The 12,544-nt window shown below is 40.5% G+C and overlaps 1 protein-coding gene and 1 pseudogene across 1 annotated transcript in view; one reads left to right on the top strand and one right to left on the bottom strand.

Annotated features, from left to right (window-relative positions):
• Nucleotides 1-12,544, top strand: part of Ddx10 (DEAD-box helicase 10) — a 153,363-nt gene that overhangs the window by 69,753 nt on the left and 71,066 nt on the right. The window lies entirely within an intron of this gene.
• On the bottom strand, nt 9,189-12,240 carry LOC116907138 (annotated as a pseudogene).

Raw genomic sequence — 12,544 nt, 5'->3', positions numbered from 1 at the left:
GATTTGAACTCAGGACCTCTGGAAGAGCAGTCAGTGCTCTTAACCACTGAGCTATCTCTCCAGCTCCAGTGTTTTCTTCTAACCCTGTATTTATGAAAAAAAAAAATCTGTTGATGAGTCCCTAAACCTTTATGAGACCTTAATCCGTTTTTCTTTTTGGACAAAGTCAGCTCACATAGCCCAAAGTGGCCTTGGACTCAACAAGATTGTTATGCTTCAATTCCAGCCTCTGGAGTGTTGGGATTACCTGTGCATATCGCCATGCCCGATAGGTTTCCAAACTTTTAACTTGTTTTTAAATAGTTTTTATTGATTGAAAATTTTATATATTTTGATCATATCCACCCCATTCTTCCTCCAACCCCTCCTAGATCCATCCACTTCCTTATTGACTTATTTACCCCAATCCTTTTCTTTCTTTCTTTCTTTCTTTCTTTCTTTCTTTCTTTCTTTCTTTCTTTCTTTCTTCCTTCCTTCCTTCCTTCCTTCCTTCCTTCCTTCCTTCCTTCCTTCCTTCCTTCCTTCCTTTCCTCCTCCTCCTCCTCCTCCTCCTCCTCCTCCTCCTCCTCCTAGGTTTCAGTGGAGAAGAATTTCAATATGTAGGACTGTAGAACAGTAGAAACTGTTTTTGTGGTATTTTGGTGAAGAATGTGACTGCTTTTTGCCATTGTTCAAAGAGTCTGCCTGTGGCTAAGGAGATTTAAATTAAATCTCTTTAAAAAAGGAAGTCTAAACACAGCCTAGTATAAATTCAGTTGTGTGGTTACTAAACTTCACTCATGAAGAACATTTTAATGAAAAGGAACAGGCTGAGAAAGGAAAAATACAAAATATATGGTTCAGGTATTTTAAAGGGGTACCAGGAAGTAGAATGGACCTGAATCCTGTGTTCTACAAATTAACAGATCAAGGGATTGGAACTTTGGGGCAAGACCCCACATTGCTAAATTTAGGTCCAGGCATGGTGCCACACATCTTTAATTCTAGGAGACAAAGGCATACGAATTTCTGAGTTAAGCTCAGTCTACAGACAAGTTCTAGGACAGCCAAGCTTAGGCAGTAAGGGAGTTGGAAAACAGAAAGCTGGTAATAGAATAAGGGGGACCGTGTTTGGCTCTGGCTTTATAATCAAGGGATAAAGAGACTACTGGGGTGATTGTTGCTGGTTAACTGGAGCTCAGAAATTAGCTGTGATTAAGAAGAGACCAGCGTCACTGAGGTGAAATCTTCTGGGAAGTGTTTTCTGAGAGCACAAAGGAGCTGTGTTCCACAGATAGCCAAGGTTGTACCTTGTGCTGCAGCTGTACTTGGTAATGTGTAAGAGTCACCCAAGTGGTACTGGTTTTGAAGGCATGAAGGGATCATGCAAAGAGAGCCTATGAGAGGCTATTGGTGAAACCTAGTTGCAGCAGAAGACCCCTGTATATTGGAGATGCCAGCACCATGGGATGATCACCAAGAAAGCAGCAGTGGAGTAGAGTCAACCAAAGCTTAAAGTTCTACAAAGTGCAGAGCTGGAGAAGTGACATAAGTCCTTTGGAGGAGCTCAGAAAATCATGTGTGGATCTGAGACATTGGAACAAGAAGCTGTGAAGCTGAAGTTGACTTGGAGAACCCAAGATGTTAGAGATGCCAGAGCTGTGGGATATCTGCTGAGGAAAGCTGCTAACAGGGAGTGGAACCAGCTCAAGAGAAAGAAGTTTGTTGCAGTCAACAAAGCTGAAAAAGAAGGTGGAGATCTGAAGACTGACTTGACATCAGGTGCAGTTTGGAGTTTGCCAGCTGGTTTCCTGTCTTGCTTGGACGATTACAGTTCAGTGATTGGGTGAATCCCAGAAGAGACCTTGAACTTGGAGTTTGGGAGTTGGACTAAATGTACTTTTTTATTATGGTATAGGTAGATATAGCCCCCATAAATGCATGGATTTAAACAAGCCCATGGGGGCCAGGGAGTGGAATGTGCTGGTTTATATATGCTTGGACCAGGGAGTGGCACTATTAGGAGGTGTGGCCTTGTAGGTATAGGTGTTTTCATTCTGGACATGGGCTTTAGGACCCTTACCCTAGCTGCCTGGAAGCCAGTCTTCTCTTAGCAGCCTTCTGAAGAAGATGTAAAACTCTTACTGCACTATGCCTGCCTGGTGCTGCCATGCTCCATTGATGATAATGGACTGAACCTCTGAACCTGTAAGCCAGCCCCAATTAAATGCTGTCCTCATAAGACTTGCCTTGGTGTCTCTTCACAGCAGTAAAACCCTAGCTAAGACATCTATGGTCATAGGCATGTTGAGAATGACTTAATGTCCGAAAGTTAGTATGTGTTCAGAATGTACTATATCACTAAGTACCCTGGCCTTTTATATTGAATATTTTAGGCGTCTTTTAAAAATAGGCTATACAACTTTGCGTTTTAAAATTCTCTTATTGTTACTTTATGCTATACTATAATCAAAGCCATTTCCTAAAGGAGAAGGAAAATTTATAAACAGATGAGGGGATTTTATTAATTTAATTGGGATATTGGAGAGAAAAATATATTTTTTCGAAATGTAGGAGAAAAAGGTATTACTGTTTCTAGTAAACATTCTATATCTGAGAATATAATAAAGAATTCAGGTTATTTTCTTTGTTTTTCTGTTATTTTTTAGTTGTTTTTACAAATTAGCTGATATTCAAAGAGAAAATATTGTGCCTTTAATAAATTTTAAAATATTTGTATGAAATATAAATTAAAAAGGTTAACCATCTTATGACGGTTAGTCTTTATCAACTTGATACAAGCTATGTTGACTTTTGACCTAGGTAGATCTTATCTGCTGAACCTGGAATCTGAGGGCCTGGAAGGACGGAGTCAGACTATACAGTCTGATGCAGTAGACAACCTGACTTTAGTTACAGTATCCTTTATACACGAATGTAACAAAGCAAGCAATGATCCAAGGAAGGCTGTTTGAGTCCAGAAAAATATAATCAGAAAAGCATGTAAATCAAGGCCATTAAGCACATACTGAATATTAACAGGCTAGCCCTTTCTCAGAACTTCTTCAGGGCAGATCAGTTGGAATACAATTGCCTGGCATGTATAGACTGGTTCCACTCCCTTTTAGCAGTTTTCCTCAGCAGATATTTCACAGCTCTGGCATGTATAGATTATGTCTGGGAATGCACAAAAGCAAGGCAGAAGGCCATATCCAGATTTCAGGGTACATTGACCAGATTGGGTTCTATAGCCATGTTCTGATATCCAACTAGAATTAACATGTCTTTTAAGTTGAATGTAAATGTCTGTCACAGGTTGAATGTTAATGTTTGTCACTGGAGGCACAACATTTTGCCCAAGAGCTATGCAGGGAACAAAATGTACTTGAGGGTCCCTGCCTTTCTTCTTGAACCTCTCTCACAGTCTCCCAAGGCTGTGTTCACCATGGCTCTTCTTTTGACTGTGTTTGGAGGAAGCTAGAGCCTCCTAGGAAGATAAGACCTCAGTTGAATAAGTGCTTCTGTTAGGCTGGCTGTAGGCAAATCTGTGGGAGTACGTTTTTGTTGTATGTGGGAGGGACCAGCATCTGTGGGAAATGCTGCACCCGGGCAGGTAGTCTTGAGGTGCATAACAAAGCTGTCAGAGCAAGCATGGGGGCAAGCCAGAAAAGCAACATTTCCTTCATGGTCTCTACTTCAGCTCCTGCCTCCTGATTCCTGCCTTGAGTTCTTGCCCCAGTCTCCCTGTGTTATGGAACGTTACATGGAAGTGTAGCCTTCCTCAAGTGGGATTTGGTCAGAGTGTTTTATCACAGCAATAGAAAGCAGGTTAGGATACATCCCGAATATAGAACTTTCATTTTATTGGCTCTCTGCAAAGAAAACAACAGTTAAAGTTTGAGAATTATGTAAAAGATGTTTCACTTCAAAAGCAGAACATTAATTTTTTTATAGATTATAGAATAAGTCTTTATATTTTATTATATTTCTACAACCAGATTCTTATTTTCTATAGATATTGTGTTAAATCAGTAGTAAAACAGAATTAGCTTTCATTAAAAACAGTTTTCCTCCCATGTTGGGCATGTCGCGTCACACCTACAGCATCATGCTCAGAGGTCACAGACAGTTGTTAGCTACCACTTGGGTCCTCTGCAACAGCAGCCAAGTGCTCCCAACCTAAGTGCCATTTCTCCAGCCCCTAAAAATATATCTGTAAAACAAAAATGTAAGCAAAATTCACACTGATCTAAAAGTGAATTATAGCAAATGAGAAAGTACTTCGTAAAGTGATTTTTGAATTATCACAGTGATTATGGCATAAATTAGAATATTATATTAAAACTTGGTAAGTTAAAAAAAAAAACCGTACTCTTTATAAAATTACTTTCTTATGTAAACTTTCCACAAGATTTTGTCTTCACCTCCTAAATGCTGGGCTTACAGAAATGAGGCAGTAGGTCCATCTTACATAAGATTTTCATGGACCTTCAATTTAAACAGTGTAGTAAAACAGCAGCATTTCACTCTAGACCCAAACACAGGCAGAGGAGTACTAATGATGCTCTGTCATGTCCTCAAGATGACATGGCAGACATTGGCATCTTCATTCTGAGGCTGTAAGTGCAGTAATCTATTATCAGGTTTAGAGTTGTCAAACAAACTCTGGTAGTTGTTTTCATTGAAGCAACAGATTGCAGTTATAAGAAATGATAACTAAAGCCTAAGGCTGAGAAATTCTTGTTAAAGTCTCCTAGCAACCAACCAACCAACCAGCCAGCCAGCCAGCCAGCCAGCCAGCCAGCCAGCCAGCCAGCCAGCCAGCCAGCCAGCCAGCCAACCAACCAACCAACCAAACAACCAAACAACCAAACAACCAAACAACCAAACAACCAAACACAAAACCAGGCACACTGTTGAGCAAGTTGGATAATTAAAAATCACGAGAGACAGAATGAATGCACAGCGTGTAGGACTGCGGGATATTTCAGTGAGAATTTGGTAGAAAGGACACTTATTTAAGGAACATGGGCTTATATTTGATGACTCCTTTTTAGGAGTTTGGTTTCTTTTATTGGTTGTCTTAGTGAGCTTTTCAGTTGAGAAAGTCAAAATTAGAAAAGGAGGATGCCAAAAAATATCATTTTGGCATTTAAGCTAATGTTGATAATTTTGTTCGTGCCTTTTGTCCTGACACAGTGTGCTTTGTGTCTTTGTGCAGTGTGCTTTTGCATGTCAGAGTGATGCTCAGGCAAGTGGAGGCCTCACTCCCGGGTCCTTGAAGCAGTCCTTTCAGAGCCACTTTCATCTTGTCATTGTGGTTTGCCTGTCAGTTCCTTCAAGGAAACATGGTGCCTAGTCTCACAAGTGCCTTTTCTCAAGATAAGTCTTGTACTTCAGAAAAGTACAATTAATAAATGAAAAATGCTATACATATTTGCAGTTTGACCCCGCAGAGTATTAAAAACACTTGGCAGTGTGTTAAAAAAAACCTCTTAAAAATTGGCCTGTGTTTTAATATTTATAACTTACAAATATTAATTGGAATGAGGATATTTACATATTTAAAGATATTGATAAAAAGATCATTTTGGATCATTCATGTAGATTCTAAATTAATGATAAGTTTCTAATAAGGGAGAGACACAGACAGAAGACATTGAAAAGAGAATGAAACGAGGCAGTGTGATTGTGGAGACTGGGAATACTATAAACCAAGGTGTGTATGGAGCTAACAAAAGACGAAGGAGAGAAGCGAGAGATTCTCCTGTAGCTGTTGGCAGATAATGTGGCCTTAGACTCATGTCCTTCAGAACACTGAGAGAATTTGTGTCTGCTAAAAAGACCTGAAGTTGGTGTGAGTTATGAAGAAGATATAAAGTTAATTGTTTTTCTAGTTTTAATTCTGTCATGAATTTCTTGCTTTGGGTAGTGGATAAATGCAAAAAACATATTTGATGTTGAAAGTGTAAAATTAATGTGATGTTCCACAGCTTCCAATGCAAATGTCTATTCTAACTGTAGAGATATTCATTGGTTAATTTTGGTATATTACATTTTATTTGTTTTAAAGCTTTTTAAATAATAAACTTAATAAAATTAAATAGAGGTATGAAATACGTGAAATTTCACTATAGAAATCTCAGAAAACAAAACCCATTTTACTGAATAGTTAAGATTTAATGAGGTACATTTTATGATTTATAAGAGTGATTTTAAACTGAACCTGATATTTTTACTATAAGAAGTATGTTTGGAATGCCAAGCAGCTAGAGCTTCCAGGGACTAAGCCACTACCTAAAGACTATACATGGACTGACCCTGGACTCTGACCTCATAGGTAGCAATGAATATCCTAGTAAGATCACCAGTGGAAGGGGAAGCCCTTGGTCCTGCTAAGACTGAACCCCCAGTGAACGTGGTTGTTGGGGGGAGGGCGGCAATGGGGGGAGGGTGGGGAGGGGATCACCCATAACGAAGGGGAGGGGGAGGGACTAGGGGGATGTTGGCCTGGAAACCAGGAAAGGGAATAACACTCGAAATGTATATAAGAAATACTCAAGTTAATAAAGATTAAAAAAAAAAGAGAGAGAGAAGAACACATGATAAAAAAAAAAGAAGTATGTTTGGTTAGAAAGTGTCTGAGTACAGTTAGTTGTAAAACTTGTCATTTCTTCCAGTATACCAGCAGTTTTATTTACTGTTGCTTAAAAAAAAAAAAACCCTGAAAATATCAATGTGGTAAAATAGCAGTATTATTCTCAGTATGATTTTGAACTTGTGGACCTATGAATACTTATCTTGAAAGGGTTTTTGGGTGGGATCAGGGGGCTGTGGACCACATTTTGAGAACCAGTGGCTCAGATGACAAGACCTAGTTATAAAATTAAGATAGAACTCTTAGTCTCTGTGTTGGGTTACCTCTCATATTAAATATTGTTACTTTTCAATGCCAACCAGTATAATATAGCAAAATCCCTGATGTGATTTCAGTGCACGCTGAATTACTTACAACTGGTTAGTGGTATGAACCTTATGATACTTGGATAAACGAGTAGGTATGATTGATCTCTAACACTCTAGCATTTGTGTGAGATGATGCTGTTACTGTTGTCATCGTTGTCGTCATCATCATCATCATCATTATATTTTTGCTTATAAGTGCTAAAAGTTTAGCTCAACCCTAATCTTCTCTGTACATTAAAGATTATGTGAGTCGTTTTGTAAAGACTTAGCAAACATAGGAATTCTAAACTTTGTAATGTTTAAGAAAACATTCTTGGGCTGGAGAGATGACTAAGTGGTTAAAAGCACATAATGCTCTTCCAGAGAACCTGGGTTCAGTTTTTAGCACCTTTGTCAGGCAGATCACAATGACCTGCTCCAGGGGAATTTAACCTCTGCAGGCATGCACACACACAGTAATAATAAAGGAATAACTAAAAGGATTTATAATGTGTCGTTATGTTGAGAAGGGAAACCCAACCCTGGAACTTAATACCAGGCAGAAGAGAATACAAAAAGAAGGTATTTGACAAGATAGAAAGTATTGATGCTCAGTTAATGTAGAAGTCAGGGTTGTGGAAAGTTTGGAGGTGTCTAAGGCTGCATACCTGAAAATTTAGTGGATGAACAGTATATGTGCTCTCATTTGTCACAAAAAAGCCAAACTGTTAAGTTAGTAAAACCACTGCTGTGTAAGCGGTTATGGAAAGTACTCAAAACAGTTATTCACTCTTATCCATGTTTTTAATTTCTGTAGTTTTCAGTTACCTTTGGTCAACCAAGAGCCATTGGAAATTTCTAAACTAAATAAATTATGCATTTAATTAGCTTTTACTGTAACATGTGATTAGTCACTTTTTTATTTATTCAACTTTACTTTTATTGTGTCTAATTTATAAATTAAATTTCATAACAGTTATGTGTATGGTATATATGAAAAATTTCAGGCTCAATATTGCCAATGGCTTTAGGCATCCATTGGAGGAGGGGTCTATTTAGGAGTGTTTTCTTTAAGGAAAGGTAAAACCACTAACAGTAACTTCTCTGGCCTCATCTCCCTGTGCTTGGAACTGTTTGATAACTAGTAGGGAAGACTTTGTTTTTATTGTTTTTAGTAAGAGGTGTAGAGTTAGTCCATGCTATATTCTGATGTGAGTAGACTTTGTCTTGGCTTGTTTTACCTCGAGATGAGAATTGTTTATATGTTGGTTTATGAGTAGGTGATCATGTGAGTATTGTTCTGTGCAGGTACTTTCCCCACTGCTGAGTTATTTTTGTTAATCACACTTAATACAACATGCTTAAACCTAAAACCAGGTATCCCAGTTAGGGTTTCTGTTGCTATGAAGAGACATCATGGCCATGATAACTTTATAACTCTTATAAAGGAAAACACTTAATTGGGGTTAGTTTATAGTTCAGAGGTTTAGCTCATTGTCATCATGCAGGCATGCATGGCAGCATGCAGGTGACACGGTGCTGGTGAGGTAGCTGAGAGTTCTCCATCTAGATCGACAGAAATAGGAAGAGACAGGAGACACTGGACCTGGCTTGAGCATCTGAAACCTCAGAGCCCACCCCCAGTGACACACTTCCTCCAGCAAGGCTAAATCTACCTCAGCGAAGCCACACCTCCTGATAGTGCCACTCCCTATGAGTCTATGAGGGGCATTTTTGTTCAACCACCACACCAGGTTACAACAGAGAGCATTGTTTTATATTTTGTTCTCTCTCGAAACATATTATTCCTTTAGTGTTTGTTATACTGTGTTCTGCTTCCCTGAACATGAAAATTTTGTGTTTTTAAAAATAGCTTGTATTTTGGAAAACTCAAAGATTTTATTTTATTTTATTTTACTTTGGGAAAGAATCAGTCCTGTGTCTTTAGTGAAGAGGCTTAGAAAGGGACCACACCTGCAACCAAGGAGTGAGGAACCAGCCGGGAGAGTGGGATGGGTTCAGGCATTCAAGAGAAGACTGATGGCCTGGAAGGGCCCAAGGAGACCTTGTCCTGGCAGCAGCTGGGAAAGTGCATAGGGAAGCTTTAGGCACTACAGCCACAAGCTGGTTCAGCAGGCTGAGGGGCTGAGGCTGTGGATGCAAAATAGGTTGGGGTGGTCTGGAATCAGTCTGAGGCCACCTTGGCTGGTCTGCCTAGATCATCCACTGGTCCTGATCCGTTGAGGCCACCTTGGCTGGTCTGCCTAGATCATCCACTGGTCCTGATCCGTTCGTTGTCCTCCATGTCCACCTCACTCACCTCTCCATCATCAGGTAACTCACTATAGTCGTTCATCTCCTCCATGTCCTGCACGTCCTCATCGTCTTCTGAATCCTCTTCACTGTCCTCCTCATCTTCATGGTGCTCTGAGGCAGGCTTACCATAGCTTCCAGTTGTTGTCTTTGTCTGCCATGCTTTGGAGCCAGGCCTGATGCTGCTGCTCCTGCACACACAGGAGCACAGGATCTCCACACCAGGTCGATCCAGATTAAACCACGGTGTCTCAGTTACATGAGGGAAGAGTAGGGAACAAAGTAGACTCCTAAGCTCAGTTTGAGCCCTGGCTCCACCACTTCCTAGCTGTTTGACCAATACACTCAACCTCTCTGGGCCTCAGTTTCCCCATCGTGCCAAGAGCCGGCAGGCAGCAGTGACCTGGAAGCACTTCCCCAGCAGAAAGATTGTAAATATGCTGTTTCATACTTCTCCTGGGTACGCTCTGAGGCTGGATTTGGGTTATCAGTCCCTTTCCTCTCCACGGGACATGGCATACAGCTCCTCTTCATCATCATCTCTTATGCTGATTGGCATTCACTTGTGGAGTTAGAGGAGACTTATGTGACTGAATGGTCTGTAGGATATAGACCTTTGGTAGTTAACACTGTTTTTGGTCAGTCTGCTCTCCCTGTCCCCATAAATAGCAAATGGCTTTGAATGATAGAGAACACGGTGAAAGCTTTAAAAACCTGTTTAGAATCGCACACACTGGCTCATTTAAATAGTTGGTGTTACCAAGTACAGAAACATTTGAAAGAAGCTGTATAAATGTCTTTAGGTCATTAAAAGTATAAATATTGTAACTATGATAATTTGTTACATGAAAGTAAATGGAAATGAAAGTTACTTATCTTAAATTTCTTCTTACTCTAAATACTGACTTTTGAATATGAAAGATTATGTTGACAGATTTACATAGACTTTGAATTTTACAGTAAGTATAGTATAGTTTTGTTGCGGTAAAAAAGAGAAAAAAATGGTGTGACCCTTCTTGTGTGTACCGCTCCACCCTCTTCTCCATGGCACTAACTCTGCCCCGGGCAGTAGCGCCATAGGAACTAGTGTTAATTTATCCCAGTGGCTTTACTCTGGCCCCCATGGTACCCAGTCCACGAGTCATTTCATCATGGCTCCTTGCCACACTGCTTTGCTTTCACTCACAGTTTCCTTGCCTGGTTGTTACCACACCAGGGATAGACATCCCAATTCCGTGGTGGGCTTGGTGCATCCCACCACCGCACCTTCTCTTGAACTGAGTTACTAACTGAGTAGTTAACTGAAGTCACCACATGAAAGAACACACCACATAATAACCTCTGATCCAATTGATAAGGTATAATTTGCCCATCTAGACAGCACAAAATTCTGTTCACATCCATCCCTTAAAAATATTCTTAATAACCTGTATTTATGCATAGAGAAAAATCTTTTTTTTAATTGGATAATTTTATTTACATTTTAAATGTTATTCCCTTTCCCGTTTTCCCATCCATAAGCCTCCTATACCATCCCTCCTCCCCATTCTTCTGTGAGGGTGTTCCCTCTCCCAGCAATCCCCCCCCTTCCTGCCCTGACATTCCCCTACACAGTGGGGGTGGGGGTCCAGCCTTGGCAGGACCAAGGGCCTCCCATTGGTGGCCAACATGGTCATCCTCTGCTACATATGCAGTTGGAGTCCATGCATAGTCTTTGGGTAGTGGTTTAGTCACTGGAACTCTGGTTGGTTGGCATTGTTGTTCTTATGGGGTTGCAAGCCCCTTCAGCTCCTTCAATCCTTTCTCTAACTCCTCTGTTCTCAGTTCAGTGGTTGGCTGCGAGCATCCACTTCTGTATTTGTCATGCTCTGGCTGTGCCTCTCAGGAGACAGCTATATCAGGCTCCTGTCAGCATGCACCTCTTGGCTTCGTCAATATTGTTTAGTTTTGGTGGCTGTATGTATATGGGCTGGATCCCCAGGTGGGGCAGGCTCTGAATGACCTTTCCTTCAGTCCTGCTCCAAACTTTGTCTTCATATCTCCTATTATGAATGTTTTTGTTCCCCCTTTTAAGAAGGACTGAAGCATCTACACTTTGGTCATCCTTCTTCTTGAGCTTCATGTGGTCTGTAGATTGTATCTTGGGTAATTCGAGCTTTGGGCTAATTCCACTTATCATTGAATGAATATTATGTGTGGGTTTTGTGATTGGGTTGCCTCACTCAGGATGATGCTTTCTAGGTCCATCCATTTGCCTATGAGTTTCATAAAGTCATTGTTTTTGATAGCTGGAGTTGTATAGCTGGGTCCTCAGGTAGACTATGTCCAATTTTCTGAGGAACCTCCAGACTGATTTCCAGAGTGGTTTTACCAGCTTGCAGTCCTACCAACAATGGAGGAGTGTTCCTCTTTCTCCACATCCTCGCCAGCATCTGTTGTCACCTGAATTTTTGATCTTAACCATTCTCACTGGTGTGAGGTGGAATCTCAGGGTTGTTTTAATTTGCATTTCCCTGATGACTGAGGATGTTGAACATTTCTTTAAGTGCTTCTCGGACATTTGATATTTGTTCTTTCAGTTCTCTTCCTTAACCATATGGATCTTGGGGACTAAACTTAAGTTTCCAGGCTTTGTGGCAAGCACCTTACCATTCTGAACTATCTTGCTTTCTTTTTATTCCTGTTTACTGCTCATTTGTATTTTATTATGTGAATATACATCATTTATTCATTTCTAGTTGAACATTTGAGTTTTAATTTTTTGGCTAGTTGTTTGGCCTATTTTTGGGAACCAATAGGGTACTAATAGAAGACTAAAGCAACAACACCACCTATGTCTAGCTTGGTGAGACAGTGGGCCTATTGGCTTTACTTAGGAACCGCCTGTAACTTCAAGGCATTCATCACTGTATGGGTAATGCCTACTGAGAGCTTCATCCTGAGCTCCCTGCCCAGCTTTAAGGCAGTGCCACTGAAGAGTGTCAGTTCTTCCTTTCTAGCCATTGTTCATTGCTCACATTATCTCAGAGAGGACCTTGCCAGGCTGTAAACTTCTGAGCTTCTTCAGTTGCTGCACTTGCTTTGTGGAGTCTCAATTGAAGACAGTATCCTTCCACCACCTCTAATGAGATCTCAGGAGTCTGTTCGGAGTTGTGCGTACCCCATTATGTGGAACTATGTGGGTCCTCATTGGCTGAATGTGTGCATGTAAATGAGATATAAAGTGAGGGAATGCCTGTTAAAATGGGGGAAGATGGGAAGAAAACCGAGTGCTTCCAGTATGTTCCTGATTAGGTAGAGTTTGAGA

Source organism: Rattus rattus, chromosome 8 (assembly GCF_011064425.1).
Source record: "Rattus rattus isolate New Zealand chromosome 8, Rrattus_CSIRO_v1, whole genome shotgun sequence".
In the NCBI taxonomy this organism is placed as follows: domain Eukaryota; kingdom Metazoa; phylum Chordata; class Mammalia; order Rodentia; family Muridae; genus Rattus; species Rattus rattus.
The sequence above is the reverse complement of the archived record's forward strand: the minus strand, read 5'-3'. Positions and strand labels throughout refer to the sequence as shown.